This window comes from Trachemys scripta, chromosome 9 (assembly GCF_013100865.1).
Source record: "Trachemys scripta elegans isolate TJP31775 chromosome 9, CAS_Tse_1.0, whole genome shotgun sequence".
Lineage (NCBI taxonomy): Eukaryota > Metazoa > Chordata > Testudines > Emydidae > Trachemys > Trachemys scripta.
This window is the reverse complement of record NC_048306.1, coordinates 2,071,181-2,086,650: the sequence shown is the minus strand read 5'-3', so window position 1 is coordinate 2,086,650 and position 15,470 is coordinate 2,071,181. Positions and strand designations below refer to the sequence as shown.

The window sequence follows — 15,470 nt, the reverse complement described above, 5'->3', positions numbered from 1 at the left end:
AATTGTATATAGTGTGTTTCATAAACATTATGGGCCAGATCTTCCGGTAATGCAAGCTGGAGTCATGCCAGTGACCTCAGGGGCCAATGAACATGAGCTGAGGGTCTGGCCTCAGTGACTGAATCCTGAGAGGGATTGAAATTCCCATTGAATGGGCCCCAGAATGCAGAAGAAATTGGCCGTCATCTTCTTTGCTGATGTAAATGTAGACCAACAGCTATAATTTTACACTCAGATGGCTAAACCAGATAATTGCGTTTGGAGTGCAGAGCATATTGCTGTGATGCCTCCTTCATATTTGTGACTCAGTTTCCTTTGTCTCCTTTGTGCTAGTGAGGGGGTAAGTTCTGAGAGATGCATCCTCGGATCACTAGTGGACAAAGAGTTTGGCAATAAGGGGCCATCTTCACGTTGCACTGAGCCTGAAAGATCCCAAAGCACAGCGCAAACCCATAAGGATCATTTCCTCAACCCTGGAATGCGGCTATCCAGGCGGCGGCCAAGAGCAGTCTAACAAGCTGTAGGCCCAGTTCTCCATTGCCTGGCGCCTTGTGTAATCATTCACACCTGAGCAATGGCACCACTTTGCGGTGATGCACATGACCATGCAAGGCAGTGGAAAATCAGGCCCTGGAAAGCTACGTAAGCAGAGCCATGAGATCTTTGCTGATCACAAGTGGTCAGACTCTCATCCAAAAGACACCAGTGCCAGCAGCGCAGCACCTTCGAATCCCATGGGACATAGATTCAGGGGAACTCGGCTACCTGCTGGTTAGCACGTCCTGCGGCACACTGGTGTTACGTCCAAGCACGTACCTCTTGGAGCAAACGGGCAGAGCAGTAAAGTCTCTTTTTACAAGCTAAGAACTTCTTGTTGTAGGTTGTTAAAGATTTTTGTTTGTTAAAAGCCTGATATAAAAATCCCCCTTCCTGGGTTAAATACCTCACCCTGCAGTAATTCTGCTGTAGTTTCAAACCCCTGTATTGATTTCTTCTTGTGGTGCGAAATGGGAAACATATCATAAGAGAGCAAAAATGTCTCTTAAATTTGGCTTTATAGCTGTACTGCTGAAAAATAACACAGAATGTCTGGGCAAATGTCACTGACTGGATAGTTGCAATGAACTTTGCTGTTATATAAGTAAAGTGTGCTGAGCCCCTGTTGCAGTCTTCCATGATTTCACCACTTTGCAATTCAACCCGTAAGATAACACACACATTTGTTAAATCACTTGGTAGAGAGGAGCTGTATAAGATATAGTAAAGGGTAAGACTATGCATATCCTGCCTTCCAGCTGTCTCTTGCTAAACACAACATGTACAAAAATGTAGCCAACTGCTGTAAAAAGCTGAAATCTTGCCATTTTCAGGGGTTGGGAGTGGCTATTTATTTATTTATAGAACTAAAATGAATTAGCAAATTAAGCAAGGACATTAGCATTGCTAACTGCTTTTTAGTTCTATTGCATTGTTCTAGGTTTAAAGGTTACTTTGTGAATCGTTGCAAAATGCAACCAGCAATTTCTGGGAGTGCTGTGTAGAAATACATATCAAGCATTTCCATAGTTTTGTAAACATTGTGAACACAAGTCAGCACATCTGAATCAAAGAGATTTCACAGTGACAGATTGATATGCAGGAACATCTTTGTTTAAATATGGTTTAAAAAACCACAAAAATGGGACCCAGTCCTCGAAGTCCTTACGTAGACAACACGCACAGATTGCCAGATTGGGCCTATCATCAGGTTTTAAAAAATGAGTTTCTCTGCAAATGTATTATTCAAAAGTGCCAGTGAAAAAACAGCATTTGTCAGGGTTTTACCTGACTCAGAAGGTCTGCAGACCAGTGACCAGTTACAAACATGCTGAGGCTAAATACTCTGTTCTTTAAGTCTCCTTTGCACATCTCTGCGAATATAAACCCCTGGTGCCACTATGTTTGCTCCTACCATAGTTTTGCACTGGGGGCTATCGCTTATTACTAATAAAATATCACTCTACAAAAAAGTCATTGTGGAGCAGTGAAAGTTACTCCACACGTGACACACATGGCTCAAACCCACAAAGGCAAGGAGGTGAAAAGTTAAGGCACCTAACAGCACACTCCTCCCACTATGAGCACACACCTTGCCATTAGCCCAGCGGCTACAGGCCACGCCCCACAACTTTCACTCCGCTCTCCACCTCCACACGCCACATTTCCAAACAATCTCCTACTAGCCCCTCTGAGCAGTAGGTGTGTAGGGCTGGGAAGGGACTGCTTGGTAAAGCAGGCAGTGGAGGGCTGATGGGAGGCAGAGTCAAGACAGCAGCGTGTGGTCTTGGAGGAGCAGAAGATCATGTGATTCCAGATGTTATCCCTCTTGTGCAGAAATTCAGTGCTTTGTCCAAGGTTGCATCGTAACTCAGTGGTAGAAGTGCGGGGACCACATGCAATCCACCACAGCTCCATTGACACAAAGGAGCTGCTCCAGCTTCCACTCACAATGGAATGCCCACATATCTTCTGATACCCGCCGCCAAGAGATGTTGCCTCCTGTATTTGATGTGTATTTTTTAAAAGTTCCTCCTTCATCACCCCTTATCTTGGGGTAAAAGCCTAGATACTAGCGTGGGCTGGGAGCTCCAGGTAGCACTGGCTATCCGTGACAAAGGCACGAGCAACGAACAAATTGATGCAGATGCTAGCAACGCAGCCACTCAAAGGGACTAGCACCTGGAGACATTGGTGTCACGTGGAACGAAGATTATAAATAGCTGAAGAAGGTTTGGGACCAGATTTAGTACAAATCAAAGGATGTGAATAAATGTTGAGTGGCCTCGATCTTGTCAGAATCTCAGTTTAGAATAAAGAGAGCAGGTGATAAAAATTATATTCACTTTTATTTCCAAAAAAAGGGCTTTGGGATGAAACAGCAAATTTTCATAACAAAATGAATGTTTTTGTTGAATTTTTTGGCTTTGAATTGAAAAATCTGAAATCTGACCATTTTTCAGTTTTCAACACCCAGAAATGACTTTTGGAGTTCTGTTTTGTTTTGTTTTGTTAATGGAAAAACAAAAAATCCCATGAAAATTGTGACAAAACCTTTTTGTTTTCTTTTAATTTTTTCATGGGCAATAGAACACATTTTCAACTCAAGGGTATTTGTGGGGGTGCTGTATGACTTAGGTCGAGTGGAGACACCATGCCAGAGCCTGGCATAAACAAAGTCAAAGATATGATCTTGCTTTTGCAGGTACTTCTTAACCTACTGTAAACTGATAGGCGGACTGGGGATGTGGGCGTGAAATGATATCAGCCAATCGCAACACAGCTCAGGGCTCGCACCCTATTGCAGCAGCCTGCACTGGTCCATCTTCTCAGCATGAAGGGTGAATTGAACAGTTCCATATTCCTATTTAGCCCCACCCTCTTGGTGAGAGGTTTTTCTTCTAGGCATTTAATAGCTGGCTCATACATTTGCCAAAGCATAGAGCAGGCGGCAAAGAGCTGAGATAATAAGGGATTCCAGCCCCATGCCTCAAGATATCTGAAGTCCTCAGCAGAACATATGAACAGGAAATCATCCAGCCACACATTAGGTAAGTAGCAAGATACACTAAAGGCTTCTGGTTGGTTGGAATGAATTGTGAGCTCCTGGGATCCTGCTGCGTGCTTCTACACTTGGGTCTAGGGTGGAGTCCCACAGAGGAAGCAGGATGTCGCTGTCATAAGCAGAATGGATGAGTCTCTCCCCTGATGCCGTCGCCTACATCTGTTCGCATTTTGTGACGCTGTCAGCACAGGATCCCATGGCCGAGCGTGATCGCAGCAGCCCGGTGAGGAGCCAGGCAAACTAGCCAAACATCGGAACATTTATGTTCTCAAAGGCTCTAGGGTTCAGAAAACATCTCTTCAGCCTCCAGGAGACTCAGCAAATCCTCCACGTCCTAAACAAAAACCACATGCTGGTGAGCTGCTTGGGAACGGAGCAGGCTCAGTGCTTGACTTGTGCCCTGCCTCTTATCTCATTTCTGCAGCTGACGTTTAAAGATAAGGAAGGAAAGTCTCACCGCTTGGAACTGAAACTTTGCCTTGCCCCAGCTGCCCCCGGCAGGGCAGCCACACAAGCCCTCCCTCGCGCAGGGTATGGCAGTTGTTCTCCTGTGGGACTTGTTATTTGCCTTTGTTCCAAAGCGCCGCGCCAGGGCAGGAAGTGGGGTTTAGACAGCACCAGAGGGCTGCTGGGATGAGGGAACAGGGAGCGTTTTGTATCAGGACAAGGACAAAGAAGTCAAGTGACACAAAATATCAACATGATTCAAGGGTGGAAGGAAGAGCTGACGATGAGCCACTTACCGGAGATATATATGCTTAGGCTCCATCCCGTTCTCCTGAGGGCTGGGGAGAGACATGGCAGCTGGAGCCAGGCCCCATAGAGAACAGCAATGCAGGCCTGAATTCTTTTTACAGCTCACCTGGCCGCAGGCTGGGCGTGGGGCAGTGTTGGTTTCCTGCCCTGGAGGGATCAGTCTTTCAAAAGCTGGTGCTGCCACTTTGCTGGGTGACACATCATGAAACAATTACGGGCGGTTGGAATGGATTCCTTCCACACATCTGAGGATAGGTACCGTGCCGTGCTCCTGCTTGGTCTAAAACTCTGAACTTCTGGTGTTTCCGGGTGGGAAAAAAGAACGTGACGCATGGCCAGAAAGGGTTAAACATCCTGTAGAATAAATGACTCATATTCAACCCTTAAAGACATGTGGGGAGATACTGTTTGTGTTTTTGTGTATTTACGTATGTATGAGTAGGGCCCACAATGTAATCCACAGCCCCTGTCTCTGCTGTATTCGGATAATTCAGAGATCAAAAGAACATCCTGGCATTTAAATGAATTGTAAACATGGGATATCTCTGTATTCATCTCTCTCTGAAATGTAGAGCGAATGGTGGAGGAACAAGCAATTGTCTTGTGTTAATTCGCATAGCTAAGTACCGGTGATAGCCTGCCTGATGGACAGATTGCCTTATGTTAATCTGTGTGAATAATTAACAAGGATGCTTAGGAACCAAGGGCCTATTGTTCCCCGAGGGACTCCAACTGGTCAAAGAAGACATGAAATTGTATAAAAGATTCTTGGGTCCTGATCCTGTTATCTCAATCTGCTTGAGGGTTCAATGCAGGGGAAGCTTAAGCCACAAGATTGGGATCCCAGCGCTGACTGGTACACCCTGAATGTGATATTGGACATTGGACTATCACCTATGAACTACATTCGAAAAGAAAAGGCCCTTGAAGAATTGTGCTCACAGAGGGGGTTGATATTTTATATCCCGTGTTTACAATTCATTCAAAGTAATACGGCAAAACACAAAGTGCCCCAAAAGTTCTTGGAATGTACTGGGGCCAACTTTTTGTTTCAGAAGGTGGAGGAAGAACCAGGGGAACACCCATGTTAGACTTGATTCTAACAGGGAGAAATTGCCTGCAAATCCAAAGGTTGAAGGCAATTTTATGGAAAGTGATCATGGAAATAATAGATTTCAGGATTCTAAGGAAAGGAAGGAATGAGAGCAGCAGAACAAGGACAATGAACTTGAAAAACCAACCCACCAGATGTTACCAAACTAAGCAAACTGGTAGGTAAGGTCCCCTGGGAAGAAAATCTAAGGGAAAAGGGGTTCAGGGCAACTGACAGCTTCTCAGAGACAACATTAAAGGTGCAACAGCAAACTAGCCGAATGCAAAGGAAAGATATGAGGAATAGTAAGAGGCCAATATGGCTGCATGAGGAGCTCTTTAATGACCTGAAGTCAAAAGGGAATCCGACAAAAAGTGGAAACGTGGTTGACTTGCTAAGGAGGAGTACAAAAGAATAGCACAAGCTTGTAGGGACAAAAGCAGAAAGGCTAAAGCACAAAATGAGTTACACCCAGAGAGGGACGTAAAAGGCAGTAAGAAGAGGTTCTTTAAATACATTAGGAGCAAGAGAAAGAGGAAGGAAAGTCTCGATCCTCTACAAAGCGAGGAAGGAGAGTTAATAACAGACATCATCAAGAGGGCTGAGGTATTTAATGCCTATTTTGCTTCAGCCTTCGCTAAAAAGGTTAAAGGTGACCAGATACTCAATGCAATTAATATTAATAACAAGGGAGAAGGAATGCAAGCCAAAACAGGGAAAGACCAAGTGTGACAGGGTGAACCAGGCCCTGAGGCCCCCTGCTGAACGCCTCATGACCCTGCCATACCCCACCCCAGAAAAGGGAAGTGAAGGGGGTCCTCCCAGCTGCCTAGAGTGGCTGTGTGGGACACAGCCAATCAGAAAGGGGCTACAGGGAGCAGCCAATCAGGGCCCAGCAGGCTAGTATAAAAAGAGCTGTAGGGCCAACATAAGATCAGTTCCCTGCTAGAGCTGAGTGGATGTTGAGCCTGGCTGGCTGAGGGAGGTACAGGCGCCTGGACAGAGCAGTGCTGGCAGAGGCCAGGGGGAATGTGAAGGAGCTCCGGGCTGGTGACAAGGCCCTGAGGTAAGGGTGAAAAATGTGCTGGGGTTGTGCGGATGTGGCCCAGGGAATTGCAGCAGCAATGCAGTTTATTTAAAGGGACATGGCAGATGGCTGTTATCTATAGGGTCCCTGGGCTGGGACCTGGAATAAAGGGTGGGTCTGGGTCTCCCCCATCAGCCACTGGGAAAGTGGCCTGGACTTTGATACACCCCAGAAGGGGAACTGAACTCTTTTAGTGTCCCAGCAGGAGAGCTGGGCCAGAAAGGTCCAGAGAGGCAGAGTCTCCAGGAGCGCCCTTAGAGACTAACAGATTTATTTGGGCATAAGCTTTTGTGGGCTAAAACCCACTTCATCAGATGTATGAAGTAAAAAATATAGGAGCAGGTATAAATACATGAAAGGATGGGGGTTGCTTTACCAAGCGTTAGGTCAGTCTAACGAGATAAATCAATTATCAGCAGGATACCAAGGGAGGCAAAATAACTTCAAAGGAGTTACTCCAGATTTATACTGGGTAGGTGAGCGGGAAATAGGCCTAGTGTCTAGTTATGTATAAATAAACCACTTTGCCAGATGTTGTAAACGTCAGAGGAGTTATTTGGAATCCTAGATTGACCAGCTCCACCTCCCTATTTCTGAATGACTCTTCATGTAATACATGGCATAAGGGTGCACTGATTTACCAATTCTTAGAGTTTAGGGCCAGAAGGGAGCATTAAAACCTCCTGCATATCCCAGGCCATTGAATGTCACCCAGATACCCCTGTGTTGAGCCCAGTAACTTGTCTTTGGCTAACCCATCTTCCAGAAAGGCACCAGTCTGGATCTGAAGACATCAAGAGATGGAGGATCCACCTCTCCCTTTGGGAATTTGTGCCAACAGTTAATCACCCTCACTATTGTGCCGAATAGCACATATACACATGTGCTGTGATCATGTGACTGTGTTGGTCGATAAGCAGTGTTCTTGCCCCAAAGAGCTGAGTCTAAAGGCACAAATCAATACAATGCACAGCTTCACAAAAGCATCAGGATGATTGTACACAGAGTTTGGCGTGCTCCTCTGTCTTGAATGCTTCCCTAACCCTGGGGGTCTCTGGGTGTTTTAAGGAGAGCAATTTGAAGTGGGCAAACAGCTCAGTGTGTGAATTGTTCGTCACGTGCAGGGATTGAACCTGTGATCCCTGGAACTAAAAGCAGGACCCACTACTGCTAGAGCAAAAGGACCGGGCCCATGAGCTCCGAGGCAGTAGCAGACTTGCATGATGTAGCCGCAGGAGAGAGACAAAGCCGTGTCGGTGTGATGTGTTGGCAGGCGCTTGAGCATTTAGGTCCCTGGGAGAAACTGTCCTGCAGCAGGGCTGCGCTGGGATCTACCAGTCATAAGGAACCGTCTCCCTCCGCCCCTGTGGTTTGAGCTAACTAAGGGAAGTCCACAGCTGCAGCGAGCAGACAAGGCTCTGTATGGGACTGGGGAGAGACGCGAACAGGAGCACAGGGCGGCCGGGGAGGAGAGAAGTTGGACGTGAGCACAAGCTGGTGTAACAGCCTGAAGTCCTGGCCAGGGCAGCAGGAGAGGAAGATTTTAGCAGCAGCATTTTGTCTGGGTGGGGAGAGGCGAGGTGAGAGTGGAGGTTAAAGCAAGGGAGGAGTGCAGGGGAGCGGGGAGCTCCGTTGAGGACGTGTGATAGCAAGAGAAACATGGAGGAACTAACCTGCGAGAGGGGGAGACTTATGTGATTGCAGCGTCGGGGGTACTTTGGGGAGAGGATTATTTTCAGCACTTCTCCATTAACTGAATTTCAGCTGTACAATGCAGCGTTCCCTATGGATAATGGTGATATGGGCGTGTATGCGCCAGGGCTTTTCTCAGGGGCAGGACACTCACCAGCCCAGGGGTGACTTTCATTTACTGCTGGTGCAAGCAAGCCTGTCTAACCCATTCCCATTCCCTTCTGGTGTCCCATTCCCCTGCAGGTGGGCACTGCCCGCACAACTTCCTAGGCTGGAGAGACCAGCAGGGAGAGGTTTTGAATAAATCACCTCAACAGTCTGTAAATCTCAGAAGGGCGGACTCGCTGTCCACGCTTTAGCTCTTGGAAGTGAGGCTGTGAAGTGTGAGTGTGTGTGTGAGTGGTTTGCACTGTAATGCCTTCTCCACTGGTCCTTAATGGGCATCGAAGGGCCAGATCCAAAGTGAATAGAAAGCCATTGAGTCTTTCGCTGGGTTTTGACCATGCCCTCAATGCACGTTCTTTCAAATATTTCCCCTGGCTGGACCTGGCAGGTGGGTGGGACAATGTCTCGCACCAGTCAGCGTGTGACTTGAAACGCCGAGTAGAATGCTCTTTGTGGACTCTGGATTAACTGTTCCATCTAGTCCATTTTCATGCAAAATCAACTATACATAGAAACCTGATCAGGGGCTTGAACTAGACAACAAAACCGTCCATTACAGTAAGTGCCAGGTGGAAATTTGCATGTTCTGTTCAGGGCTGCATTCTATTATTGCCCTGTTTAAAATGTGCCACAATTCCCCTTGATTTTAACTAATTCTACTGGAGTTTATATAAATACATCCTTATTGCCCCTTCTAGGCAACACCCTGAATAACAGAGCATTTTTCCTTAGGGAGTGTTTAAATATCTTTGCATTCATTGTCACAGATTCATGGTCATAGATTCAACAGTGTGAGTCAAACGGTTTCTAAAACATAATCAAATTGGATTATCCATTTTATCTCCTGCTTGCTCGGCAGCCTGGCCTTGGGTACTCCGGTGTCACTCCAGAGTCATTCCAGTGCCCTCTGTACTCATGCTGTGGTGTCCCTGGCTTGCTATTGACGTGGGCACTAATGGAAAGAAATAATCCAAACACTAGTCCAATCTGCTCCAGAACAGAGAGTTGTACAATACTCCGCTCTTTGCCCACTTCGCTTGTTGTACCTAAATCGAAAATCACCCTAGGACCTTACAACCCGCAGCAGTTGTCAGCATCTGACTGCTTGGCTGGAAAGGTGAAATTCAGCCATCTGCAGCTACCATGGCCCTGGATTTCTTCAAAAACTCGGGTCCAGATTGTTCCCAACCTCCCTTTCCCCAGATCTGTGAGCAGAGAGACCCTCAGAGCGTGACTCTCTGCATTACTGCACCAAAGGGGGCAGGAGTGGCAGCCGCCTCTGTGTTCAGGTTCTCCTCCCCTGAGGTGCTATGGTCTGTGCTGGACAATGGCGTGGTCACCACAGTTCACTCTCCAGCCCTTGAGACGCTAATGCAGCCTGGGGTGGCGTTGTCCTTTCTGCAGAGCCCATCAGCCCCGAAGCCCCAGGCAGTCTGCAAATGCAGCCCCTAGTTCTCCTCTATGCGGCCAGGTCCCCTCCCTCTTGTACTTCTCCTGACAATGAAAATGCTTCAGTATGCTTTCCTCCAAGTTGCTCACTGTCTGGAGAGATGGGGCCCTCCTCACGGCACCGAGACTCTGTGTCTGTCGGCCCCTCTCTCTCCGTAGTCTTCTGTTTGCCTTGAAGGGTCCAGCTCAGCTTGGTCCTGACTGTGGTGTTTCCCTTTTCAAACCTTAGCAAACCTAACGCCCCCGGTTCCCGCACACAGTGATGTTCAACATGGAGTCTCTTCATGGCCTGGTCTTATTCCGGCGGCTGAGATCCCAGAGAAATCCACCTCCGCTGCACTTGATTGTCACGTTGAGGTGAAATTTGTTCCTAGGAGATGTCAGACCGTCCAGGATAGTTTTCACAGATGACTTTTAACTGCAGTTTCTTAAAACATCCGGGCTTTGGTTTTATTCTATTGGTTTATGCAAAATAAATATATTGGCCTCATTTTATTTATAGCTCGTTGGAGTATATGCGCCTCTCTTTGTGCACATGTAACTTCCATTAGTGTGAATGGGAGCTAGTGCATGTGTTCTTGGAGAGGAGACAGCCCCTGGGAGTTATTCCTTACTCTTTCTTCCAGTGGGAAATGTGATGGCTGTACTGGGTGCCTGGCAAAAAAAAGGTTCCATGTGAATTGTTACTTTTTTGAGGGGTTCTCCTAAGCTGTTGCAAGCTACAAGCTGGGTTTTCTTTTGCACAGAACCATCGACATTAGCGATGGCAAAAACCTCTAAGTTACTTAGACCCCAATCCTGCACTCAGATGAGGCGTTACTGTGATGGGTTAGATCGCAGCAACCCCCTTGGGAGCTGCCACCCGATGTGCAAAGACTACCCCTGCTCCTGTTTTCCCTGCCAGCTCAGGACTCCAGCACCCTGTCTTGCTGAGCCAGACACTCCCGTCTGGCTCCAGACACAGATCCAGGGTCTGAATCTCCTGTCCCAAAGCTGCAAGTTTACCTGAAAACAGCTCACAGTAGTGTGCTTGTCTTTAGCACTCAGATGCCCAACTCCCAATGGGGTCTAAACCCAGATAAATCCGTTTTACCCTGCATAAGGCTTATGCAGGGCAAACTCATAAATTGTTCGCCCTCTATAACACTGATAGAGAGATATGCACAGTTGTTTGCTCCCTCAGGTATTAATACATACTCCGAGTAAATTACTAAATAAAAAGTGATTTTATTAAATACAGACAGTAGGATTTAAGTGGTTCAAAGTAGTAACAGACAGAACAAAGTAAGTCACCAAGCAAAATAAAATAAAATGCGCAAATCTATGTCTAATCAAACTAAATACAGATAAGTTCCTCACCAGTTCCAGAATTCTCCCTTTTACAAGCTAATCTCCTTTTAGCCTGGGTCCAGCAATCACTCACACCCCCTGTAGTTACTGTCGTTTGTTCCAGTTCCCTTCAAGTATCCTGGGGGGTGGAGAGGCTCCTTCCTTAGCCAGCTGAAGACAAAATGGAGGGGTCTCCCACGGGTTTAAATAGACTCTCTCGTGGGTGGAGACCCCCCTCCTCCCTCCTATGCAAAGTCCAGCTCCAAGATGGAGTTCTGGAGTCACCTGGGCAAGTCCCATGTCCCTGCATGACTCAGTCTTTAGAGGCCGAAGCCATTGTCCACATGGTATCTTGCATGTCTCCAGGAAGACTTCTTATGTGGATTGGAGCATTCCAAGATGCATTGTTCCCCAAGTGTTTCCTGATCAGGTACTTAACCTGGCGAATTCCTTCCTAAAGAAGCTGACCAAATGCCTCCCAAAGCTTACTTAGAAACCAAGCAAGCATACAGCCCATATTCTTAACCTCAAGTAGAAAATGATATATATGTACAAATAGGATGAATAGATCTAGTAGACCAGAACCTTTACGGAGATATATTACATGGCACAGGCAACACAAAACATATTCCAGTTATGTCATACCTACATTTATAAGCACTCCCTCCCCCAATAAAGCCTTATGGGGTACACTGTCACAGCGTTCACAGGTTGTTTTGTATGCCACTGGCCTTGTATTATAGCTGCAAAGTGTACTGATGCTATAACTGCGCTTCAGATAAGAAAAGTCTGGTAGTCACTTGCTAATAAAGAGCTAGCCACTGAGGAATGCTCTACATTTCAGCTCGCTTCCTCCCTTTAGACAGACATTTTCTGCATACCACAATTAACTGCGGTCAAAACAGAGACGTGAGATTGGCTGATGGTGGAATCCTTTCAGCAAAGGCTCAGATGAATCATTGCACAGTTCAGGATGTGGGGCATGAAGTGAAATTTTACCTCCAGGACATGCGTTCTTTGCAGCCTCATAGGAGGCAGCCCAAGTAAATCGCCTTGACTTTTTCGATTGGCTGTGTCTCGCGGTCTGATGTGAATATTACCTGTAGTATCAATGTTGCTGAGGTCAATGCTCGCTGGGCTATGGTCATGCTTCATAAGAGGTACTTCTGCCCTCGAAGGGGTACTGTATCTACGGGCCAATCTTTCTGTTCGGGGCAACGGAATTCCTGCGCAAGGTGTTGGCCTGGCAGTCTAAGAATGGGACGAGGTGAGATCTACTGATAAACCCGGACGACTCAGTCCTCGGCCAAAGTGGTAACAAACATGTTCTCCCAAAGGCCCATGGCATTCGAGTTTGTAAGGGCCATTTGTTCATGCATCTCTGTGTCTTGTGGGTAGGAAGAGAACGTACTTATCTGTGGGCACTAGTTTCAGAAGGTGATGTGATGACTGGGGACTCTTCCTTTCTAGGTACAGCTAAAGGAGAGCCTGTGTAGCTGGTTTGTAGGGTCGGGGTCTGATAAACCCACTGCCGGGTATGTAGCCCTGTTGGCGTAGCAGCTGCCGTGTAGAAGGAAAGTGGCTAATTCACCTGCAGAGGTGGGCTCTACGATGCAGACTCTGCAGCAGGAGGAAGGTCTGTCTGGGGGTTGCTGTAACCACGTGCTGAGTGCCTTGAAGAACAGCAGGTCCAATTCTACCTGTTACTTTTTTTTTCCAGAAAGGAGAGCGAAGGTTTTCTCTCATTGCCTGCGTTTGAGGGCACAAGTGGGGAGTTCACTAATATCCTCACATCAGACGTGTTTTATAAACAGATTGGTGATCTCTGACCCATTCTCAGGGGACTGCCATCATCTCAGGAGAGTCCCCAGGGCTAGTGTGGCAAGAGATTCACCTCTCCACTCCAAACTCCTGCTGTGTTCACGGGGGTTTATGAGCACTTCAAGCAAGAAAAGAGAAAAGCAGCCACTGAGGGGAGAAAATCATTCCTCCCTCGGGAAGTGTGCTAATTACAAATTGCCTGGATTACAACATGGACCAGAACCAGGAGTCACCCCCCTTCTGCTTTGCTGTTTTTCACAGCAGCGTCACTTGTTCCTGGCAGCCCTTTCACAGAATTTTGCTACTCCTGGCATCCAATCTTCAGCCCATTTTAAATCCTTCCTGACCTGTAAACAGGACCAGGGAGCTGGAGAATGATGGTGCAGTGATATAAAACGGCTCTGAACTGAGGGTGCAGAAGTTGGTGGTGGTGTTTCACCATGGCTTGTCATGTTCCTCCAGCACTGCTAAGACCAAGGCTCTGGATAAATAGTTCTGATCTGTTTAATATGCTTCAGAGTTGGCCAGAGTCATTCCTCTCCAACCCAGCCTTCTGCCTGACCCTGGGAAAATGGAGAATTTATTCTAGCCCAGGTGGATATTTCATGCACTACATATGCAGCTTTTATTGCCCTGTGTGGGGTCTGGTGCCTAAAGCCGGTACCCAGACACGGTAATGGTGAGCGCCTCTGAAGGCTTGTAAATCTCGACGAATAATTAGAAATGACCCAAGACCAGTTCTGGCCCAGAGATACAGTGTGGGTAACGCCAAGGATTCCAGAATCATGGGATTGGCTTAAAACTCTTGAGATTTAAAAAACCAGTAATATTTGGGGTTCTTTGACATCTGGTTCCCGAGCCTTTAGGGGGCACTCAGGTCACACTTCGAAGCTTTTCTCCACAGCAGTGAGGGCTAGAAACTGACACTTTTCGTAAGTGGAGGCTGAGATTGTTATGAATTCACTGGATCTGCGGCTTTAATTAAAACAGCGTCAAATATCATGAGATTTGCAATAAAACCATGGAAGTTGTCAACACTGCACTTAAAAAGCCTGTTTTGGGAAGTGGCTTAGTATTAACACCCAAGGCCCTGATCCTAAAGGATCAGGCCTAAATCATTTTTCACTGTTCTCTTTTCCTCAGTATTGGTGCAGTTTAAGGCAGATACGTTGCCTATAAAAGCCAGTCAAAGGTCACCTGGCTGAAGATGTCAGACGTCCGTGACTGCAGATGCAAATAATGCTCTGCTGTGCATACGGAAGGTAATTCTCCATTAGTGAACTCTGAAAGGGACTATCTGATTTCAAGGGCACACGTTCACAGCAGACACCTCAACCTAAGTCTCACCTGCAGCTGTGAAAGCCAAGTATTCTACAGACTCTAACTAGTTTACTGGCCTTAATTGAGCAGGCTCTGATTTTCAATCAGTGCCTGGCCAAACCTTTATCATCACAGGATCTTTGTGGAAAACAATGATAACTACAGCAGGTATCTAACATGCTGCTTGATCCAACTGCCTACCCATTCTGTTCCTGGGATCTGCCACGGTTTCCTACAGAAATCTTTTTGGAATGAGGTTTCCACAAACGTGTAAATGTACTTTTATCTTCTACCCCGTGGGTTTGGTTTGAATTCCGCTCTGCTACAAACATCATACAAGGCTGAGTGCCATGCAAGCATATTACAACTGAGAGAGAAAACTGGGGAGTCAGCTCTGTAGTGAGATGTGGGAAAGCCCAGTGACCTGGATTCACTTTAAAATGCAACCAGGTAAGACCCTGACAGGTCTTCAAAGTATATCGTGTATTGGCAGGGAAAAGTCCGAATGGATCTTTAACTTCCGTGTGCACAACTGAGGGGGGAATAGTGGCCTAAGTTAGCAATTCACGCGTCTCTAAAGCTGCATGACATTTGGGGCCAGATGCTGCTCTCCCCCATCTCCGTGCATTGGGACACTCTGGACCAGTTTGTTCTCGGCCGCACACAGGAAGAACGGCTGCTCTCCTCTTCAGATTCAGGTCAGACTTTCTCTTTTTTAAAAAAAACAAACCTGCCAGCTGTTTAATACACTCCCTAAATCTCCCCCTGTTTGCTTAGCTCCTCTCCAGGGCGGCAGCAAGTCCAGAGGGATTTGCAGAGACTGGAGTGCAGGTTGGGTCTCAGGTTTCTGGTGAAATATTTGGAGCTCAGTTTCTGGCTGCCTGAATCCCTCCGAGGGCCCCTGAAAGACAAACAATTCTTACATGCCGATAACGGGCTCCACCTCCGCTAATAACACTTCCCCTGCACTCTCCTCCGCTCCGCTCTCCCAGCTGGGAAGTGACTTTACGCCTTGTGTGACTCGGCTTTACAGCCAGGCTGCGAATTTGCTTGAGCATTTCCCCCCAGAGAAAATAAAAGCACCGGAGTCCAGCAAGAGGGATACTGCAAGGAGTGACTGTAAAGCTCTGAGCTGCAAAATGGGCCAACTTCCCGTG

General features: G+C 47.0%; 1 long non-coding RNA gene across 1 annotated transcript; it reads left to right on the top strand.

The window, feature by feature from the left end:
* Positions 1-3,382: 3,382 nt before the first annotated feature.
* Positions 3,383-4,745, top strand: LOC117883442. Its single transcript, XR_004647266.1, has 2 exons — positions 3,383-3,587; positions 3,680-4,745. It is a non-coding gene; the product is annotated as an uncharacterized LOC117883442 (long non-coding RNA).
* Positions 4,746-15,470: the final 10,725 nt, after the last annotated feature.